We start from the raw sequence: 22,983 nt of genomic DNA, 5'->3' as shown, positions 1-22,983 counted from the left end.
TACTGTCTAGATCCCCATATACCAGTGTGCCATCAGGAGGCTGAGTGTGAGGAGGTCAGAGTCTGGAAAAATGGGAACTGAAACCTTCTTGCCTTGATTCCAGCCTTTGTCAAAATCATTTCCAAGACAACCAGAACAGCCTGAATGCTGCACAGGTCTAACATCTGAAGAGGAAACTAAACTAGTGAGTAACTCCAGGAGGGTTGGACTAAGGCAGCAAAGTTGGAAACTTCATCTCTTCATCAGAGCCACAGGACACATGGAGATGGCCTGGGCTGATAGAATTAGAAATACAAGTGTGCTATAGAACATGGCAAAAGCCTTAATCCAGCTCTTGGTGACCTGCCTGAACAAACAGCTATGACAGAGAGCTGAGAAATATGGTATTTGTGCTTGTGTGAGAACCAGCCCAATGGAATGGTTATTATCATCTGCTGAATTGGATAGAGCATGGTGGAAAGTCAGGACGGATTTCTTCTCACTGGAGAATGTGACCTATTGAATAATGATTGATTGTTTCTTGGGACTTGCTAAGTTTTCTAGGTTGTTCAGCATTACTTCAGCAGAACTTGCAGCAAACCTGTCTGTTCACTTTGGAGTTCCAGAGCAGGACATATCTGACACGAGGCTTCAATTTTCTTGTGAGGTCTTCTGAGGCATTTACAAGCTCTTTTTTACATCCAGGTCCCATTTTGCTTGGGGAAAATGTTTCCTGCAGTGAAGACAATCAGAGATTTCCTTTCTGAATTCTCATACTCTCATCCCCTTCTCTTGGCAAAGCACTCAATACCTCTAGCAATGGATTCAGCCTTGCAGATGAACTGTGGGAAGAGAGCTGAGGCCCAAACATCTCACCCTGCCAGATCCTTGCTGGCTGCACTCCTTAAGTCTACAAAAGAAGGAAGATCAACATAAAACATCTGAAAAGCAGAACTTGGAACAGTTAAATTCTTCTGAACACTACACTCCCTAGAGTTTCTTTTCCAAACAAGATGGGACAGTGCAGGGAAGAGCCAGAAACCTTCAGTTCCATTTTATTACTGTGAGCAAGAATCACCCATTAGCTCATTCTCATCTTGCTGCCTCACTTAATGGATTTCAGATACATTTTAATGTCTACCCTGAGACTAATGCTGACCTCTTCTGATCCCCAGCTGTCCTCCAGATCCATTGCTTGCAGCTAGGAAAACAGAGACGTATTCCTTCAATCTTGGAAGAATTGAAGGATCCAAGTGCATTTAAATGCTGTAGGCAAATGATATTAAAGGGCAGAATAAGCCCTGATGCAGGGTCACACCATTCTGTGCAGAGCTGTTCATTCTCATGTTGTATTGGTATTTTGTTCCCATTTTCTTTTGCTTAATGAAAAGTTCACAATCCTTCCCTTTTCTTGAAGGGGCTGCAGTATGCATTATGAGCATTCGGGCTCCCTGCTCAGGGAACAGTTTGTGAGCACATAGTAAACAAGTAGGAGCTTGTGTAAACAAAAACTAAAGATAATTCTTGATTCACCTCCACCACAGAGTCCTGAGCCTCTGAGATCCCGGCAGCCCCCAAACGCAGGGTTCCTCCCTCCACGGGATGAGACATTAGCTGGTGTATCAGGCAATTACATGGGGTGTTTTTTTTCTGCAGAGCTGTGACATCATGCCTGGCAGCTCCCCAAGGCACCAGATCCAATTACCTGAGTCACCAGCAAAGGGAAATTGCCAAGGGGCTGTCACTGAATTCAGCTCTGGTGAATGTGAGAGCAGAAAAAGCCAAGTGAAATGGCTGACAGCAGACCAGGGGAGGGAGAGGGGAGGAAAAGAGCAGCAGCAGCAGTTCCTCATCAGAGGTGGAAGGAGAAATGGATAAGGAAAAGGCAAAAGCAATCCAGGGAGAAGCTAAGAAAGAGCCGCAGGGGAAACTCTGTAAGGGGAATTTCCAAGTATTCCCTCTGTCCCACATAAGACATGATCAGAGCCGCTAGATTGACATGGGTCAAATGCCTTTGGATGGGTTTTTTGGTATGTAATTTAAAAACTAATCTTCACTGTTGATGGAACCAGTGCCCTTTCCTTTTGTGATCCCATCTGGAACCCCCCGTTTTTAATTTACTGCATTTTCCAGCTTTCTGCTAAAGCTGTTTTCAAGGACTGAGAAACAGACCTCCTCAGTGCTTGCTGTTCCCTGCCCTGGGTTATGTTCCCTTTGCAGCTGCAATATCTTCCTTGCCTGGAGGAGTTTGCAAGGAGTACAAGGTTCCTCTGAAGCTGGCACGTGGAGCCTTGTTTTCATAACCAGGCCTCTGGAGGCTTCTGTTAATTACTTCACCAGAATTCTTATATATAGCAGCAAAATGAAATTCCCTCAACACAGGGAAGAAATATAGGCCTCTGTTGCCTAAGGAACCGGCACTGGTGACTTTAACACGCACAGAAGTATACCGACGGATATAAAAATCCTGACATAAATAGGTTTCCTATACAGATCATATTGGCAAACCAGGGGATACTCACAGGCAGCATTTCCCCTGCATGTGGCATAACCAGCTACAGTCACAGAAGGAGGTTTTATGTGCTGGGTACAGGCAGTGCAGACAAGGGATTAGACAGAAATGCAAGCACATGCAGATGTACCAGGTAAGATAGAGAGTCCATAAACCACAGAAATACACGCTACTCACAAGTGCAGACTGAAGTACTGTGCGCACACAAAAGCTATTAAGATGTAGATGCAGCCTCATTAATCTGGGCTGTTTTACAAACCTTATTCCCTAGCTTTCATAGGGGATTTAGGTGATAAATGAGGCCATTTTGAAATCTGGCAAAACGCCGCCTTCCTCAGAGAATACTACAGAATAAAATTCTTATATAATGTGTAAAGCGCAAGGGGGAGGGGGCATCTCCAGGAAGAAACACATGTCTAGGCGTGTGTTTGCATGTAAGCTATTAGCTTTATCTCCGCTGCAGTGCATTTGTGCAAGTATTCTCTGTGTGTGTGTGGTGTGTGTGGGGCTGTGGATGTCCTGCTGAGGCTGTGTGAACTGATCTGTGCATCAGATAGGAAGAGAAGGGACCTTTGAATGCGGATCTCATACCTGCCCCTGTTCCCAGGCTGGAAAACTTGCAATGGCGGACCTTCAGGTCTGCTGCAAAGGTTATGGGTTAAGCAGGTATAAGGACCTTGATTTATCATGGGTGGGTTGGGGAGTTGTCTAGCAATAAAGGTATCTTGTCAGCATCATGACCTTTGCTTTGTGTTTGTGAACTCCTGCCACCGGTACCCTGGGGGTTTAGGAGAAAGGAAGGATATGAGCAGATATATGGGTGTATATATGATAAAACTATCTTGTTCATTAATTGCGGAGCCATATGCTAAAAATATTTACATACATCTTTTCCTTTCCCCTCCTGCATTAATTTCAGAGTTACGGACACTCAGGAGCTTAGTGATTAGTCTTCACTGATATTGCCTGTGGCAGTGCTGACAGAGTCCTCCATACGCAAGTGATGCTTCATCTCCTGTAGACTCGCACCCTTCTCCCTAAATTGTGCAGTAGTCATGTCATCTCTACATCTTTTCCTTTTGAGTAGGAAACTGTACATAACACAAGTTGCCTGTGTGCTGACTGGGCACCAGTACAGGCAGGCTGACAGGTCAGCTGGCTGCTGCCAGATCCAAGTTCGATTCCGTCCCCTTTCTTCCCCGTGGAGACACTAATTTGGGTTGCAGCACTTTATCCAGCCATTCGTTCTCATGAAACTCATTGCATGAGATTTTTCCTGGGATTTAATTGCCTGAGAATTCTCTGAATTGGACTGCAACTCATCACAGTGTTAGAAAGATAACAAAGGAGAGAGGGGTGTTGGCAGCACACTCCCATAAGCTTTCTTCCCTTGGGAAGGTAGTCTAAAGAAGAATACTGACTTCTCTCAACAAGCACAATTACCTGGCCTAAGACTGAAGTTAGGCAAGATCCAGACCACTAACACCAGCAGTCTGAGTCTGAAATCTCCCTGCAGAAGATGAAACAAACAAACGAGAAAAGACAGCTTTATCCTACTGGAAAGCTATTGCCAAGAAATTATGGTGGGGGAGAGCTGACTTATTTCTCCAATATTACCTCCCCCTATCCCTGTTTCAGATAATAGTTGCCACGTCTGAAATAATAACCCATATAATACCATAGTCTGTCTTTCCTGGTTTTTTTTCTCTGGGCACATTCTCCTAGCTGGGTTTGTGGAGTTTATTTACAGAGCACAGAGGCACACCCACGCTTGCTGTCCTTGGGTTAATTCAGGTTAACCCACTGCTGCTGGAGAAATGTGATCCGTAGGTAGCTGCCTCAACAGCCACCCCATTCCCAGGAATTCCCACTGCCTGTGCAGCAACCCGCGCTGCTGTGCCTCCCCGGTGCTCCTACCCACGCGCACTAGGTTAAAATGAAGCCTCTCACACTTCTCTCAGGCACAAACATGTTCTCCCGCGCTGCAGTTCCAGTCCTGCAGCTGCCGGGGCAGAAGGCAGGGTGCTGCGGCGGGGCCCGGCCAGGCTCGCACCACCTTCCAGGCACTGAGCGCTCACACGAGGCCTGCACTCACCGTCTGTACGTGCACAGGGTGATGGCTCGGGGTGCACGGCCTCCATCTGTGTGTGCCGGCAGAGAGCACTCAGGCATGTGCCTTCCACCTGCCCCTGGGACCGCCTGGCATCCAGCATGTTCTCAGAGCTGCGGTGGGAACAGGGAGGGGGCTGCCGCCAGACAAGTGGCCGTGTTCCTCTCCTTCCATTTGTGCAAAATGTCTGGGTGAAGATCGGGAATGTGTTGAAGAGCAGCCCAAAAGGTAGTTCAAGTGCACAGATCTGTGGTATGTTCATATGTGCTGTTTACAGAATGGACTCAGTCCCTGCGTGTATCAGCAGGGGGGACTGCAATATACAACTGAGAGCTTACAGAGCCCCTGTTATGGCTTGGCTTGGGTGCTGGGAGCAGTCCATCTGCAGTGGCACCAAGCTCAACTCACAAGGGTTTGCTGTGCCTGCTTTGTCTTGCATAGGTTTGGTTTTGTTTTGCTTTGAATCAGACTGCTCATCACATGTTACTTCATTTGATTTCAGTGTCCCCAGTGTAATGGCATCTGGATCCTGAATAGGTCCTTGAGGTGTTGCTACTGTGACAATAATGCCAATAATGATAATAACAGCAAGGGGAGGATCACAAGTGCAGCACAATGTATTTGCTTCTAGCCTTCAGTTGGATCAATACTCTGACCTTCAAAGTCAAGGCATATTTGTCTACCAAAGATCTTCTTAATACTTATTTGGAATTTTAATGTGTTTTTATACTGCCCCTCTGCAGCTTCAGCAATCATTTGTGGTGTCAGAGCACCTGTGTGCCTCAGCAAGAAGAGGCATTTAAAATAGCCCCTGTAAAAGGTTTCATAAAGCTTCACACTCTTTCTAAAATGGCTGCTCTGTAGCACACATATCTCTGAAGGAATAAATGGTGATAGGTGGTTAGAGATTTGTCTGCAGTGACCTGAATGATTCATTGACAACAGGGCTGTGTGTGAGCGGGTGCTGAGAAAGCCATGCAGCTCAGCCTGCCTGTTAGCCTGCCATCAACCAGGGCAAACTGCACTCTCCCCCTGTGTGCAGATCCCACTTACAAAAGCCCCAGAGCGTGGCTGTCCAAGCCTGCTTTATCCCCGCTATCCCAGGTGTCAGCCAGGCTGGTGGGTGTCACATAAGCAGGACCTCATCTGGGACGCATCTTGAGCAGCTGGGCTGAGCTTTGGCTGGCCATGACAGCATGTCATGATCTGTGTCTCCTGGGTGCCTGATCTGCAGAGGACACTGGTCTCTCTGCTCTGTCAGCTGCTTCAGCTCACGCAGCTCTAGAGGCTCGCACTTTACAATTTCGAGACAGGCACTGTAGTCCCGAGGGGGAGACAAAATGGTTGTTGTGGGTATTTGCATATATCCCTATTTATATGTGGCATTTTAGGCATAGATAATATACAGTGCAGTGCAACCTGTACATGCATAAACGGAGCCTGCTTTCAGCTTCAGTGCGCACAGCAGCAGGCATTGAGCCTTTTCTTTACAACAGTGCTCGTTCCCGGCTCTGGCCGCAGTGCAGTGCATTCCAGCGAGGAGTGAGATTTCACAGCTGAACCCCCTGAGGTGACCCTATTCTCCTGCCTCCTGTTGTTGCACAATAAGGGAAGGGGTGTCTAACTGAGACTTTAGCTCTCATGTTGCTGGTGGGGGAGTGGAAACAGCAGTGGCGTGATTTCTCATGAAATGTACCCCATGACCTGTTCTGTCCAAAGCAGGAAGCCATTCCCCAGGGCCTCCTGTTGTCCCTGTGTCCCTGGGCTAGCAGGGGGCTCTTTATGGTAGGCTTGGGACCCCCAAAGTGGATGGGTTTTCCACATTCCCTACACAGCCTGCTTCTTCCTTTTAGAGGATGCAAAACATGTGGCGGGAGCTGGGTCTGCAGCGTTCCTGGGAAGACAGCATACATGGCTGCATGTGTGGTGGTGGTGTGGGGGGTGCGGGGAAGGGAAGGGGGCGGAAGATAGAGAAGAATCCCCTTTCTGCCATGCAAAGTCTGTCCTACTTCCTCCTCCCTCCCTCCCTCCCCTCCCCCCTTCCCTCATGTTTTGGTATCTCCACATCTGTGCAGAATTTCAGGCACTTTGGGCTCCCAGGAGATAGCGTCATTTTGTGTTAAAGATGCTTATTGAATCTGACAAATGATGATTTATGACAGGGCAACCGGCATGGGGCGCGGTGAGGAGTCTCAGCGCCTCGTCATGGACCGGGAATCTGTTTCATTCCCATCTTAGCTCCTCGCCTGCCTCTCATTGGAGCTTGGATCAGATCAGACTTGACAGATGCTGGGAATGTATTGCTTAGCTCAGAGAGAGAGAGTGCAAGAGAGACCATGACAGAAACAAAGCAGAGTGAGAAGCTCTTTCCCAGTGTCTCTCCCTTTAACCCACGACCACACCTACAAGACCTTGTAGGACACTCAGTAAATAAATTGGGGGGAACTACCCTGGTAGCCTGGGGTTGAATCCAGCGTTACTGAATTTTCTGCATGTTATGACAATCTGAATTCAGTTTTCAGGCTCTGTGCCAGCGGAGGGCTGCATCTTCTGGATGCAGCTTACTCGGATCTGCAGCAGTCCCCCTTTGCTACTGTCTCCTCTGGCCATTCCACTTCCACTGTGCACCTTTGTCCGTCAGCATCCTCGCTGTTGTGGTCCTGGAGCCCACATGCAGCTCTGCCTCTGCATGTCAGCCCTCGCTGCAGATGCAGAGAAAGTTCAGCCAGGCCAGGTCTGGCAGGACTTGGAAATGGAGGCTTTGTGCTGCACGGTGTGACTGTGGTGTGCTGCCTCCAGAACTGACTCAGATCTCTGAGCAGCTCTGCCCCTCCTGCAGAGTGCAGAGCCCAGCCTGATAAACCACCCTGAGCAGACCCAGCGGGGCTCAGCACCACCCTGCTGGAGCTGTCAGGGCTGGGAACTACAGTGCAAAGGCACCTGAGAGAGTTCACTCAAATCCTGTGGGATCCAGCAGGGCCTGTTAAGCCTGGCTTAGCACCAACCTGGCCAGACCTGAGCTCCCCTAGAGCCAAGCAGGTGTCTTTCCACTGTGCTCTGAGCACTGTGAAGCTCTCTTGGTTTAGGCACTACATAGATGTATAAAGGCAGCTCATGTTTGGCATCGTGCCCAAGCAAATAAGCCCTCCCAAATCCAAAGTGTTGGGAAGAGCAGTGTGGAGGCACTTGAGCGGCCCTGTTGGGAAGCAGCCCAGGTCCAGCAAGGCTGATGCTGAGCCAGAGCTAATAATCCCTGCTGGACTTGGGCTGAGCTTGTTCAGAACGACTGGGTGTCCCTGCATCACACTTCCAGCACATCCTGTGGGCCCCACGTTAATGGGGCTTTCTGCTGTCTGAGGTATACCCCAGCCCCCTTATCTTGGGTAATGGAAACTTGAGAGTAATGTTGCAGTGAGAAAGGGCTCATGCACCAATCCTCCTGGTGACAGCAGCATGTGAGAGGCAGGAGGGTGGGAAGGTCTGGAGGGAGACACTCCTCTGCTGGCAGCATGGTGAGGGGGAGGCTGGGCAGCACATGTCTCCTCCAGATGGAAGCCATTAACTAGGAATGTCTGTGATGTGGTCTGGAGCAGTGTAAACAAGAGCCATGAATTATCCAGCACCTTGTAAGGGGGGCTGGAAAGGATCCCCTGCCATCCTCTCCTTCCCTCCCTCTTTTCCTATCTCCCTCCTTCCTTTCACCTCCTCTCCCTTGATTCCCCATATTGCTGTAGACATTTCTTTATTTCCGTGTGTGGTTAAGTAAGGCTGTGCTTTCTTCAGTCCTCCTGCTTTTAACCTATGCCAGTATTCCTGAGAGAGGGGGGAAGGATAGAGCTGGAGAGGGGCCAAGGTCTCATGTACCTCCTCTGGGCTAGCTCAGCTCTCCGGTGAGTGAACAGAGTACATCCATCCCCCCACACTCAGACACCTGCCAGCAGCACTGCCCTCCCAGTAGCCCTGACAGCGACTCTCACTGGTCCCTTTGCTTCCATTATTGTCCAGTGGGTGGACTCCTGAGGAAGGGGAGCATCATCAGCTGGCTGAAGGGCTAAACCAAATCAATATTCTGTCACAAAGTCTAAACCACAGTTTACAACAGTGCTAGTGAAGTACCCTGTGTTCTTCAGGCCGTTTGCATACAAACATCAGTGGAAAGGGTTGAGGAAAGAGTGGTTGAGGAGAAATGTCCTTTACCTGGCAGGTTCTGATGGAGTGGCTAAGCTGACAATACTCCTGCTAACTGCTTCTTCTCCAGACAGCAAAATCAACCCATAGGTTTATGTTTATACATCTCAGTGAGCCTAACTAGAAGCTCTAGAAACTATAAATACTAGGATCTCTTCACTAGCTATTGAAATGTAGCTATTCCTGGCAAGGAACAAGGAAGTTATTTAACAGAGCATAGCAACACTATGCAACATTTGAAGTAGCAGGATACTGCATCCAACCATCTATGATATGGCAAATTTAGGAAGCAAATGAAATTGGTCAAATTGAAATACCAGTTAACACCATGATTCTCCAGCAGAGCTATGTGTTATTTCAGTGCCAGGAAGGGAATATAAATTTTTGAAACAAGATGAGTCTTCTAGCTATACCACATGCCCAACACAGAACTGGTTTGTGGGATCACTTATCAGCTCCTGTGAACTCTCGGTATCCTATCTTATAGCACCTATTTACCTTGGACTCCTCTGAGAAGGTGTCGTCCGGGCAGAGACCTCTGTGTCTGAGCCCCGATGTGACCACTCCCCTGGGTTAGATAGTTTCAGAGCAAATGTTACAAATGTCTACGTTTCTAATTCTGCAATACCAAATTAGGAGTTTGTTCCATTTTATCCAGCCAAATGCAGAGTATCTCCATGGGGGAAGATCTCCAATGCTTCTGAATAAATGCGTTGTAACCCCCCAAGTCTCTGCTGTTGGGGTGGGTGTCATCTCTCCAAGACAACGGATGGGGCATGGTGGGCCCCCTGCAGCGACACATATCCCAGGAAGCTACTCAGCTTGGTGGCAAAATGGCTTTTGACGGAATCTAATACGGATGGCAGTACCTCTGAAAGCAGATGTCAGGAGGAATAAGCTCTGGCCAGCTGGACCGCTGCATGATTTAGACAGCAGCCTAATGTCTGTTCCTTACCACCTCCAGGAGGGTGTCTGTGCTAATAGGGCTTCTTCCTGTCAACAGCCGTTCTCAGTTTCTTGAACAGTAATGAAGCAAAACTGCTTTGGGGGGAAATATATAGACGAGAGCAGGCAACAATCCAGGCCTTTCCCAGGGTTCTTGTGAGCACATCCAAAAGGTCAGATCTATGTCTACACCATAGGACAACCCACAACACAATTCTAGCAATTCCATGGCCTTATCTTTATAGTGGGATTACTCTATACATTTTGTTGATTTCTGTCCTACTGCCCACTGCAGAGCCAAAGAGTCAAAGTAATGTTACAATCCAAGTAACTTCTGTGAGTTCAATTAGGATGCACCATTTTATGGCAGGCATGAAAGTGGCCCATTTATTAGATCTGGGGTGTAAAATGGTCTAGGTAATCTCTGATCACTAGCAGTACCTGTCTAGGAAAGGAGCGGTAGTCAGATATAGTAAATACAATATACACTTAGAACAAGATAGATGTTTCAGGTTTTAGGGATCATTCCCCTGGTTCAAGGAAATGTCTTTCACTGCGTACCACAATATACTCATGGCCAGATGGATTATCTGCTGTTCTCATTGTTCTCTGAGACTTCATCAAGTAGAAACTGTTAAGACTGACCTTCATAAACAGATATTCCCAATCGATCCAGTAACTCTCTTCTCATGTTTTCAGAGATTTTAAGGACAGAACAGATCATCTACCCTGGCTTTTTACATAATGCAAGCCCTGATTTTAATTCAGCTGGGTCACACCCTATTCATTTTAACTTTCAAAGATAATAAGGGTAAAGTATGTCTTTGCACAGTCCCCATATTTAGAGCTGGAGAAGCCCTAATTGGTCTCATTTCCCATGTCTCCGGGGGATCAACAGGATCTTTTCCTATAGCAAGTGCCGATAGAAATTCTAAATGATTCAAAAGATGGAGTTTCCACTGCTTTCCTGGAAAAAAAAAACAACCCTCCTTCTACAAAAAGATCTTGCTTAGTTTCTCCACTGTTCCTAGTATTGTCTCTATAAATACAATAATTCAAACTGCTGAAAATGTTTTCATCTCAAAAGAGTCTACCAGCTTTCTTTGTGCACTGCCTCAGTGGTTTGCACAGCTTCTGCCTGCCTCCAGATTCATCTCAGTCTCACTTTGATATTTTTTTCAAGTGTAAAATCCCCAGATCCACTTTATGATTTTCTTGGCCACCTGGAGAAAGCCCTGCCTCATGCCATCTGAACCCCCTGCTTCAGAGCACGCCCAGCAGCAAGTAGCTTGCACAAGTACCAGGCCTTGGGTGTCTCTGCAGCCAGGAAGCTGCTGCCGCCCACTGGGTCCATCAGTGCCAGAGATACTGTCTCCATAGCAACGCAGGGCTTTTTGTTTTTCTGATGAACAGTTTCAAAGAATAGGAAAAGCACATCTGGAGTTGCAGTACCGGCTGCCCCCCCCAACCCCGGCCTGCCAGAGTCAACAAGAGACAATACCTTGGGTTTAGCAGGGTTAGGGCTGAACATCCCAGGAGGCAGAATGAGAGTGAGTGAGGTGTGCAAGACAGAGAAGTGTAGTACAGTGTATGCTTGATTTAAGGGTGGGTTTGGGTTGGTTACCTTATTATCGTCATATGAGGGGCTTTATGTGGGAGCAGCTCAAACACACCAGCCTGCTGTGTATTGTCTACTTGCTACAGGTGTTGCTGGACATTTGAGTAGGACTAATTTTTGTACCTCTCATTTCTATGCAAGAGTTTCTAAGTGCCCCTGGTTCAACTGCACATGTCTCGGGGTAGAAAATAATCATGTGACATTTTTTTGGTAAGTGCTTTAGAAATGTTATTTAGATATGTCATTATTTTAATTTTCTATGTCTAGTGCTCACAGCAAATACGTTGCTGCTGTTGTCTGCTGTGTGAGAAAGCCTTTTTTTTTGCAGCATGTAACAGTTTATGGGGTATGAGGCAGGAAAGCTGTTACTACCATAGGATTATACATGGCCCGTTCTGGACTGTATGTAGTTTCTTTGACTTCTCTGACTCCTTATGGATCATTCTTCAGGTAATCTTTTACTTTGTTCTCAGAAGGGAGAGCAGATGATCCTACTCCTTCCCTGCCCCACTCCAGCTTCTGTTGCATGCAGCAGTTTTAGCAAACAATGTAAAAAAGAGGTGATGCTGGCTGCCTGTGTCCAGCACAGGAAGAGGCAGAGGAATCAGGCTCCCTGCCATCAACCTCTAACTTCAACAGGCGGGATGTGGGAAAAAGCGAAGCCCAACCCCAGCCAAATAAAGCTGGCCTGCAAAAGACCTTCATTCCTGAGGAATTTTTGAATTAAATACCGGCTACAGCCAGCCAGATTCCACTGAAAATGACTATGTCAACTGGTTTTAAATAACAGTCTTTCATGTATATGTTTTTTATGTTGCTTCCCATTGTCTGTTGATTTCCCTGTAGATGCTGGGAAATGAAATCTTTTGCTCAACACATTTTTGTTCCTGCTTACTTGGCAAACATGGGGGTTTGTGTCTGACTGGAAGCAAGATGGCTGGCTATGCATCGCTGCCGCCCGCTCCCGAATGGCTGACGGGAGGAGGTGACTGCTGCCTTCCTGCAGCCGGCAGAATTGGTGCCTCCTTTGGGTTTTCTGGGTGCCTACGACTCATTCCTGTAGCAGCCCCTGTTACTCTTCCTGTTATTTTAGTAGTGCTGTGGGAGTCCTGCTGTACTCCTTATGGAACAAGCCAGCCCTGACTGCGCTGGGTTTCCTTTGTAAATAGGCAATTCATTTCTAAACCTTCTCCTAAGTGTGCCAGCTCCAGTGCGCAACAGTAGCCACAGATTGCAGAAGTATTTCTGTAACTTACCTATCTCCAGCTTTAGGGCCAGGAAATGAGAGTTAGTCCCTTGTGAGGACACAGTGCCCTTATTACACTGTATTAGAAGAAGTCAGATTTCTTTGAGAAAAAAATGGAACAACTAAAGCCACCTGAATCCCTCTGTCTGGAAGAAAGTCTGGCAGAGACTTGGAAAAGGCAGCTAGAGTAGTCCTTGAAATTACTGAAAGCAAATGGTAATGAGGAGCAGCTGGAAAGAATGAAATCTTCTACATGGCTATATGTGCTATCCATATTTGCCCAGATTGTACGGGTATTGCCCAAATATAAAGCCAGATCCCTTACAAGCACCTTTGTATTCCATACCATTGCTACAATATGGATTTATTTATAATACCACCCAGCAGTGCCATGAGAAAGCACACAAGGCTGCCTCCGTACAGGGTGAGCCTGCTGCTGTTGATGTTACTGCAGCACCCGAGAGCTGGTAGCTCTCCTGCTGCCAGAATAGCCTTCTTCTTCTCAGGGTCAGTAGCACATGATTCCATTAACTGAACATTTCTGTGTATTTCTGTAATACTGTAGGTTGGTTGTCTCCCATCTGTGTCACTGTTTTGATATGTAACATTAGGTGAGCATAATGTCCCTCTATCTTTTGACTGGCAAAGAGAAAATAAGATAATCTTTTACAGCTCAGCATGGAAAGATCTTCAGGGCAAATCTGAATCCTCCCCTAAAACCTTACCAGTACAGCTTCTGCCTTGGCCTGGGTCTCCTTTGCCTGGAGAAAGCACCTCAGTCATGATCTGTCATTTTGTCTGCTGATTCATTTCAGCTTCTTGGATTTATGTGAGCAGGTAGGTAGGAAGAGCAGGGAATGGTTGACTGCATGATAACCGCTAGTGTGATAACCTGGCAGAAGTGGGCTTTTCTAATGGTTTCTAACCTCTGAACCCTTCCTTTCCTTTCCTTTTTCCTTTCCTTTTTCCTTTCCTTTTTCCTTTCCTTTTTCCTTTCCCTTTTCCTTTCCCCTTTCCTTTCCTTTCCCTTCCTTTCCCTTCATCTTTCTCCTTTCCTTTCCCTTCATCTTTCTCCTTTCCTTTCCTTTCCTTTCCTTTCCTTTCCTTTCCTTTCCTTTCCTTTCCTTTCCTTTCCTTTCCTTTCCTTTCCTTTCCTTTCCTTTCCTTTCCTTTCCTTTCCTTTCCTTTCCTTTCCTTTCCTTTCCTTTCCTTTCCTTTCCTTTCCTTTCCTTTCCTTTCCTTTCCTTTCCTTTCCTTTCCTTTCCCTTTCCCTTTCCCTTTCCTTTCTTTCCTCCCTCCCTCCCTTCCTTTCTTTTCTCTCTTTTTCTCTCTCTCTTTCTTTCTTTTGTTTTCCAAAACTGCCTGATACCTATAAAGTCATTCATAACTACCATATCACACCTGGAGAGAGACAAATCTAGGAATGTCATTTGTTTGTCTCGCTGTGCCAAGTTATTTGTAAATACATAGGAAGGAAAACAACACATACTGGGTTCACTATCTTTAAATCATTAGAGTTGGCACCTAATTCACAGGGTCATCACAGCAAAAGGTGAGCTAAGAAACAGTTTCAAGGAAGACAGGTTCATGGTGTTCTCATCATAGCAAGAAAGCAGCATATTGATACTTGCTAGAAGGACACAAAGCCGGAAGTGAAAGATGTTCAGAGGAGTGAATGGACAGTACAATAAACCCAAACCTTTCTCATAGGGTGAGCGGGTAAGTGGACTTTCAAGTCCAGCTGTTTCTGCCAGGAATTAGGTATATATCTTATATTCAGTTATGGCTTTGAGTACATACTCTGGACTCTGGGTAGGAGCAGGGAAACCATGGTTATCATCCTAAGATTGGTTTTGCTTCACAGTGTAGTAGGAGTGGCATTAGCTGGTCATATTTGGAGTTTGTCCTTCCTTCTTACATCCTGACCTGTAGGAAAGAGCCAGGCAGCAGCTACTGAGTGCAGAGGAAATGGCACCAAGGGACAGCAAGGGATGGTGGCTCCCTGTGAATGGGGTGCTGGGCCATGGGCAGGATGGGGGAACTATGTTTACATATTTTATGCACCAGTTTTGTGTGACTTCATTGTCAATCCAGAAGGAATTTGACTGCTTACAAGTGATTTCCATCTGCAAATAAAATGTGCTCCCTGGACCCTTCCAGTAGGGAGTGTCTGTGCAGCACCAAGCAGTATCATACAGAGGTGCTCAAAATTAGATAGGAGAGGTAATTTGGGTTAGGAAAGAAATTTAGCCATCTTAGGTGCATACATTTAAAAGAGAGGGTCAGGAACCCAGTGAGAGAGCTATGTTAACGTGATGCCTGCATTGCTTTGGGTACTAGAGTTGACCAGGACATCTTGTAACAGCACTCTGTGGTGGACACCTCTTAGAGGTTTCATTTTACACTTTTGGCTGTGTACATCCCTCAGGTAGTTTAAATGCTTCTGATGCAGAAGAAATATTTCCTACTGAGTCACCCATTTCACTTCTACAGTGCCACAGTTCCATGCCTATGGGGATATACACAGACACACTGACACAGACTCTTGAGCAGCAGCACCCCAATGAATCACTCCTACAAAACCAGCCAGAAATTCTGCATGTGACATTTGCAGAGCTTCCAGAGATGTAGCTCTATATTCAGCCCAGGCGGTGCACATAACTGTGAGGTTTCCACTGTCTCCTGCCCAGGGTGCCATGTGTGTGAAATTGTTCAGACTCCTGTTTTGACTGGAGGATGCCTAGCCAGTTGCAAAACTAAGAATAGCCAAAATGTAACTGTCAGCATTAAAAGATATATATACCCATAAAAAAATTAACTGGTAGTAAAAGAATGTAAAAAATGGAGCATGTCAGTAAAATATTTTGGCATTTCATTGGTATAAATACCTGGACTCCCTAAGCACTTTCAATGTGTAATCTAGATTTACTGCCATTTCAAGATGGCTGAAGTGGTAGATTCTTTAAAGCGTGACATGGCTGACCATAAGCATGAATTGTACAAATCCAGACTTACAACTTTATGGCCTGTGTGAACACTTTTAACTGTGTGCTTTAGAGATTTATTGAGGTTCTTGATGTTTGAAGTGTTTTTGTGAAGAAAATTAGAATGTCAGCTAAAAATGTGAAAATGACCAATAAATTCTCTTTGGTTTTGTGAGGTTGAAGGAAAAAAATCTGTTGGGTTGCATCTCAAATAAAACCCCCCCTCAAAGGAAAATCAGTTTCTTCTCTTATCTTCGCTCCTGTTTTTAAAGTTGATTCAACTAGATGAAGGTTACCAGGCCAAGAACTTTAGATCTGGAGGATGAAAAATGTCTAAGCTTCACACAGCAAGGAAAATAACAAGTAGTGACAGGACAAGCTTCCCCTGTGTGCTGTTCCCTAGCCAACGTGTTGGTGCTTTCGTTCATGCAGTTCTCAACTTCCTAGACTACTGAGTAAAGTTAGCTAGTAATTGGATGGAAACTGTGTACCTCATTTCAAGAAAGCGTGTTAAGAGCCATCACCTTTCAGCATCAAGACCTGAAGTGGTGATTTAAACAGAAGCCACATCTACATCCTTCTAGTGCAAGGAACCATATTTCAGACTTGACTCAGCTCATCACCTCCCACCTTCATTGCCTCAGATTCTCACTGAGACTGACTGCAGAATGATGAAAATAGCGAGACAAGGCATTTCATGTTTCATTTCTAGTCTGTGAGAAAAAGCAAAGAATAAGAAATGTCAGGAGTAAAGCCGGCTTTAGGAGATACCCTCTTCCCAGACAAGAGAGATCTGGAAGCACAACCATCTTTATTTTTGAAACCTCTGAATCTTTTGATGCAGGGGGGCACCATTAATGTGATCAAATCATGCTTAGTCTGTGGATTTCTAAAGCACCTATCACCACCACAGCTACATGACAGATTACAAGAATTAGAAGAGACACTGCTGCAGTTCCATTTATACCATATTCTCTATCTCCCCTAAGGCATTTTAAGATGGATTCTCTGGTCTCCGCTATATTTGCTTAGAACTGGTTATGGAGCATAGAGAGAACTCAAACAGGCAGGAGATTCCCACAGGAAAATTCCCTCAATGCAAGTGAGGTCTGTGCCAGTTGTAGAGCAGTCTCTTCTCTGCTGGCTGCCCCTCTACTCTCAGCAGGAACAGGATGAAACAAAGTACTATATTACAACAGATCTCTCTCTGGTATAAGGGCCATTATCTTGTTTGTGCTGGTGGTGTAAACTGGAGTATGTGATTTATTGTTACAGCTTCCAGTTGGACAAGGCAGCTAAGATTTGGACATTTGCCTCTCCAGCATGCCTTAGTCAAGGGTCACAGTCTCCTGTCTTGCAGGATCGCCACAGGGAAAGACACCCACTGTCTGTTTGGCGTATGACTTCATAAAGAATGATTACTGCATGCAGGGGCACGACGTATTGGTCTCAGCCTGAGGTCAGGCTGAGCTGTTACCCCACTGGAGAACACAAGATGTTCTTGTAGCTGAAGGTTTTCTGGTTCATGAGATCTTTCTGCCTCTGAAGATGGCAAAACAGAACTTTGGGCTTCCCAATTTAACCTGCTCATAGGAAAACCGATCCTTATTTCTTCTTTTCTCTTGCCTATGCTTTCACAGAAACTAATCACAGACACTTGTTACTACCGACTGTTGTTGGTAATTTCCTCCTGCCCCCACAAACCTCTCTAAACTAAGCCAGCCAGCCTTGTCACTGGGGAGCAGCCAGTTTCAGGTTCCAGTTTTACCTGGACTGATAATCTGCCTGCTGTACAGTGACGGTGCAGTTTAAATTTTTCAGGTTTTATTAGTCTTCCACTTTTCCCCCACCTTGCTCTCACAGGGCCCTGCAGCTCCTTAGCCAAAATTCATCTTGTATTTTTTACTGCAGCCAAGAGAACCTCAGGACATTCCTTCTGGGCTTCTCAAGTCCAGCTCCTTGCTTGCACAGCCATTTCATACAATCAGTTGAGTAAATGTATCTGCCTCTTGAAACCAGCTTGCTTCCTGGCCCTACTAAACCCATTGGTAGGCCTTCACAGACAGCCAACGCTCTCAACATTAGAAACCTGACAATCCCTGGCCTAAATGTATGTATGGCTAGTTTATACCTATTTGTTCTAGTGCCAGTATTGTCCTTTATCTTTAAATAGCTCTTTCCACCTCCCCATGTGTTCACCCCCTGAAGTATTTATTTATAGACTGCAATTATATTCTCCTTTGCTAGGCTAAACAAGCCAGGCTCCTTAGGTAATTAAACTTTGGTGAATGATGCAAGGCCAAGCATCATGGATGCCCAAAATCTGCCTCAGTCAGGGCTACATTAACAGATCATCAGGAGCCAAAAAGGACACACCTAATTTTTACCGGAGCTCATTCTAACTGCTCTCTTACTTAATTGGAAGCTTCTTAGTTCAAGCTCTGATCGTGTCTTTACTAGCCAGTCCTCCATTTTATCTTTAAGGTGATGCAGATGTGGGGTGTCTTTGATGCACCTATTCCATCCTACTTAACTTATCCAAGTGGCTGCATAATCCATACTACACTAATCACATCAGGATTTGTTTTTAAAGTAGAATTAAAAAGTGAAAAATACATGAACCTCAGCTGCTTGCTTGTTCAAAACATGTTCAGACAGAAACAGAAACAGGAAATGTGTGAGAAGCAGCAGTACTGCATCAGTTCTGGGAGATGGGCTGGAGGACTTAACAGGGCTTTTCCATCTCTAGACTGTAGGCCTGTTGCAATTCATCATTTCTATAGCACCATAAATTAGATGGCACTTCACAGGCATAGAGGCAGTTCTTGCTTCCCTGAAGTCTACAGCAGGACTCTCAGGATGGGGTGCCTGGCTGAGACACGCTCTTCCCCAGAAAGGCTTCCACTGTGAATACCATGCCTACAGGCCCATGTGACAATACTGCCCCATTGTCCCATCTGGAGTGGGAGTAAAAACGCTGGAGAAGGCAGAGGGCTTTTTTCCCAACTCCCCCATATCACAGCTGGACTTCTCGTCTCTCCACGGCCTGTTTTAGTATTACCCGGATGGAGAATAGGCTTCTTGGGGCTTTGATTCAGTCTGGCTGTCCTCCAGCAATATCCACAGTACACCCTCCCCTCCCATATGCTCTCCATTAACATCCTCCTGTCTGCTGAATAAGGAAAGAATAACTCTCTCAGCCCCAGCCAGAGCCCCTGAGCCAGGGGAGTTCATCAGTCAGACTGGTTTCTCCTGAACCCAGAGCAGGCCTCGTTAATGGGCCAGGAGGGGATTTTATTTTGCCTTTCAGCTAGTGGCTGCTCTGAGCCAGGAGCAGAGTCAAGTTACTGTGTCCGGGAATCTCAGCTATTCCAAGAGTAGGAGCAAGTGAGCTGCTGACTCAGGAGGTTTCCTAGTATTTTCAAGCAGGGCTGAGTCCTGTCAGAGCAAACTGAACTGTTGGTCTTGCTTTCTTCTAGCCCCAGGACAGGGATTAACAAAAGTCAGAGCCGACTGGAACAGGCTGAGGAATGGAACTGGAGCAGGGCTCTGCATCACACTCTTTCCTGGCACAGAAACAGCTCCTTGCAGAGACTCATTAGTTCTTTACCCTTTTTTACTCCTCTCCTTGGAGAGCTGTTTAGCGTAGTACAGACATCCACCAGCTATGAGGCAGCTCAGCTTTATTTGCGCCACTTTCTAAAAGGGAAGACAAAATTAGAGGGACAAATAGACTTACGAGACAAAATGCTTCATTGGAAATCAGTGTCAAAGGGGAGACTGATGTTCAGGAATCCCTTCCTCCCTACATCCTGCTGTCCCAGAGACTACCTTACTTCTGTTCTGTGCAGAGATGCGGGAGGATCCCTTCTGTGTAGCTAAACTTTCCTTTGGTCTTCCCAGAGCCTAGAGCAGTCCCAGCCTGTGCATGGGACAAGTGGTTAGAAATCATGCTGAGTTCAGGATTCTTCCCCTCATTTCAGGTCTGCCTATATGCTCTTAATCTCTTACAAAGGAACTAATTTCTAGCAGTTAGCAGAGACGATGAGTCTACTGAAGCAGTCCCATGCACTCACCCTTGTGAAGCAGCACATACTCCTTTGCAGAGTGAAGTCATTGGAGAGCATGTTTGCACGTTTGCACCCCTCCATCTCCCAGCACGGCTGTGACTCCAGCCAGCCTGTTACAATGCGTCTGCTCTGAGCCCCTGCAAAGTTCTGTCAGCAGGGGGAGCCTCAGCTCTCTCCCAGTTGTGTTAGTCTTCTCTTCTTTGCTGCCTCTCTCCCTCAGCAGTTCCCTCTTGCTGTCCTAGTCCCTTCCTCAAACTCACTTCAGCAATGAATAACCAGCTTAGTATGTAAAGAGCAATGGGTTACAAGCTGGGATTCATAAAACAGGTTTCTATCTGCCTGCAGCTATTGGCATATCTACCCCAACCACATCCCGTAAGACCAGAATCTGATGCAGGGGCAAAGACAGCTAAGAGCTTCTCTTGCTTTCCTTCAGTCTTGAAAATAGGAAGGTCCCCAGTTTGAACAGCTACGTACCTCTTGGCTTGTGGCCCAAATGCCACCTGTCTCTGCAGTATGGCCACATGAGTAGGATGCCTCCCTTGGCTAGTATCTCAGAGATTTCCCTCTGCAAGAATTTTCAGCTGCCTTTGAAGGACTTAATATCCCTTTAGAGGTGCTCAATATTACAACAGTGACAAGCCGCTGGCTAAAGCTATGGCCCACTTACCTTTGGCATGCTGCTTGCTTTAGATCATGAGCTCTGTAGAAGTCCACAGATGGTGCCTAGGAGCTGTGATGGGTACAGGGAAGGAGCCAGGGAGGAAGAGCATACTCCAGGGCATCTTGTTTTCTGGAAAACTGGCAAGTGCTGATTTTTCTCCATCACTTTTTAACACACCATTTGGATTCTGATGGGAGTCCCATCTGCAGAGTTTATCCATTGAACAGTGACCCCCAAAAGTCTAGGTGTCTTCCTCCAGAAATCTTTGAATCAGAGGGTTCCTTACTGCTTTGTTTCAGTTAACCAGGGCATAAATTAAGTATGTGGGACTGGAATAGAGTAAAAACAAAAAAGTGTAGAGAGCAATGCACGTAGGAATAGATTTCATTTGGCCTGCTCAGTACCTGTGAGACAGGGATCCCTGTAAAAAAGGCAGGATAAACCTGCTGTGATAAATAGGACCAGGTGAAATAACTTATTACTCAGTCTGTCATCTAGTTCAGTGAGTCACATGTAGTATCTCTAGAAAGTTGGTAACACCCCAGAAGTCACTAACTTAATACATGTTTAACTGAGGTCTTGTCTCATATTTAATAGCAACTCCAACCAGGCTTGCATGACAATCTAGAGAAGGGTGGGGAATGCCAATATGGGCCTGAATAGAGCACTAATAACCCTTTAGGAACTAAGTTGCCTAAGAAAAAATCAGCAGAGCATGATTTGTTCTTTGCAGCTAAGGCTTATTTGCAGAAAGTAGTAGAAATGTGGTAAGCATGACACCATGCTAGAGTTGTATTGGTTGAAAAGCATGGATTCAGGCTGAGGGCAAAGGTTGGGCACAGAGAGGTGCTGGGGTTACCCTGGGCAGGATGGCTCCCACCTGGGGGTAACATTCAGGTGCTGTAAGCTCCACATGTCCAGCTTCAGAGACAAAGACTGTCTTGAGGGTGTCTGGCTAAGCACAGCTAAGCTATCAGGAAGCTTTATCTCCTTGGAGGGAGGGAGCCCAAATGCTGCAGTGTTGCAGGCAGCCAGAATAACATGTGCTGTGTGATATGAAATATTTAAGCACACATGGGCTTTGTGGTGTTTGCTGCCAATCTGAAAAGTATCAGCATGGTGACTTGTAGTGCCAGGAGCTGGGTTAAGGAGAGGAGTTCCCTGGTGGGCTTAATCTAGCTGCCGGCCTACACAGGGCACGAGCCTCAACCACATGACTCTCTATGGGGAAACCCGAAATGTCACACTGTCTCTTCCAACTGTATCCGCTCCATCTCTGTCTTCCAGAGAGTCCTGCTCCTGCTCCTCCTCTAGCTATACACCTGAGCAAACAGATCTCTGCAAGCTCCACACCTTGACCCAGCTGTGCAGAGCAATGGCTGTGATGGGAGGAGTATAGCATGTAAGGCATATACCCTGTGCCAGTGGAGTGCCCTTCCCTCTAGATGACTTCTTCCCCATGCACAGAGGTGACTCTGATGGGGCAGTCATCCAACTGCTTCAGGTGATAAACATGTGCCCACTTGACTCTCTCCTGGAAAACCACACGCCTTCGTTAAGGGTTGCTCACACCCATCTGTATACATACAGATGTAAACAGCATGATACCACATTAACACAGTTGAGACCTATGATAATGGCAATGAAATATGAAAGCTTCTCTCCTCATCCTCGTTTTTCTGGTTTGAAAGAGCAGGGTGTGAGTCCCTGAGTGCATGGGAGAGGGATTGGTGCTGCTCCTGACAACTTGGCAGCCCTGCTCCAGCACTGGCAAGGCAGCTGCAGTGCAACTGCTTGTATGCAACCCAAGAGCTTCATGTCACTCCTGACCCGCGGTGGCATTTAGTGTCACTGGTAATTGTTACTTCCTTACACAGCAAACAAAAATTCCTGCTGCACCAGCACAGTCACCTGCTGTGGTTTACCCAGGGGGAAAGGAGCTGGCAGCGATGGCCTAGCTGATGCAAGCAGGATCCATGCTGCTGTGTGCTTTTTGGGGTGGTCAGGGACATTCAGAATCTTTCAGAGTGAACATCAGCCAGTTTTCCTCTCCCATGTGAGTACATCCCACACTAAACATGGGAACTGTCTACCTGACAGCCTTGTGGAAGGAGGTAAATTGGGAGTGCTTGTAGGTGTGGGACTTCAAGTGTACAGGAGAGGTGTCTGTTCACCTCCAGGCCAGCTGGAAGGGTGGCTGGAAGAGTTTAGGAATGGGGAGTGGGAACTGGCCTCTGCCCAGGGTCTGTAACGGCACAAACCAGCATCCTGAGCTTTCTGCAGATGGCTTCCTCTGCACTGAACACCAAGAGCTTGTGAAGCGAAAGGAGGTAAATGCCATTTGGAGAAGAGGAGGATTTTTTTGCCTTGTTGCAGGCAGGACCGGCTGCGTTCCAAACCCGTGACTGCAGCAGCCATGACCCCTCTGAAGGGAAATCTGAGTTCGCAAGCAGTTGTGCTGGGGAGGGCTGCGCTCTCACGTTTCTCTGTTTTGTTTTGGAGCCTCTGATAAAGTAATGGGCTCGCTTTTTCCTTCCCCTCCCCCCCCCCCCCCTTTTCTTCTGAGCGTATTTCCACAGCCTCAAGGAAGGAATTAAAAAAAAACCAACAAGGGTTCTGGAATGGGAACAAGTATGTTTCAAATTACAGAAAGGATGTGAAAGGTTC

This window comes from Pezoporus occidentalis, unplaced genomic scaffold (genome assembly GCF_034315485.1).
Source record: "Pezoporus occidentalis ecotype Australia unplaced genomic scaffold, CSIRO_AGI_Poc_V1 ctg47, whole genome shotgun sequence".
NCBI classification, from domain to species: domain Eukaryota; kingdom Metazoa; phylum Chordata; class Aves; order Psittaciformes; family Psittacidae; genus Pezoporus; species Pezoporus occidentalis.
The sequence above is the reverse complement of the archived record's forward strand: the minus strand, read 5'-3'. Positions refer to the sequence as shown.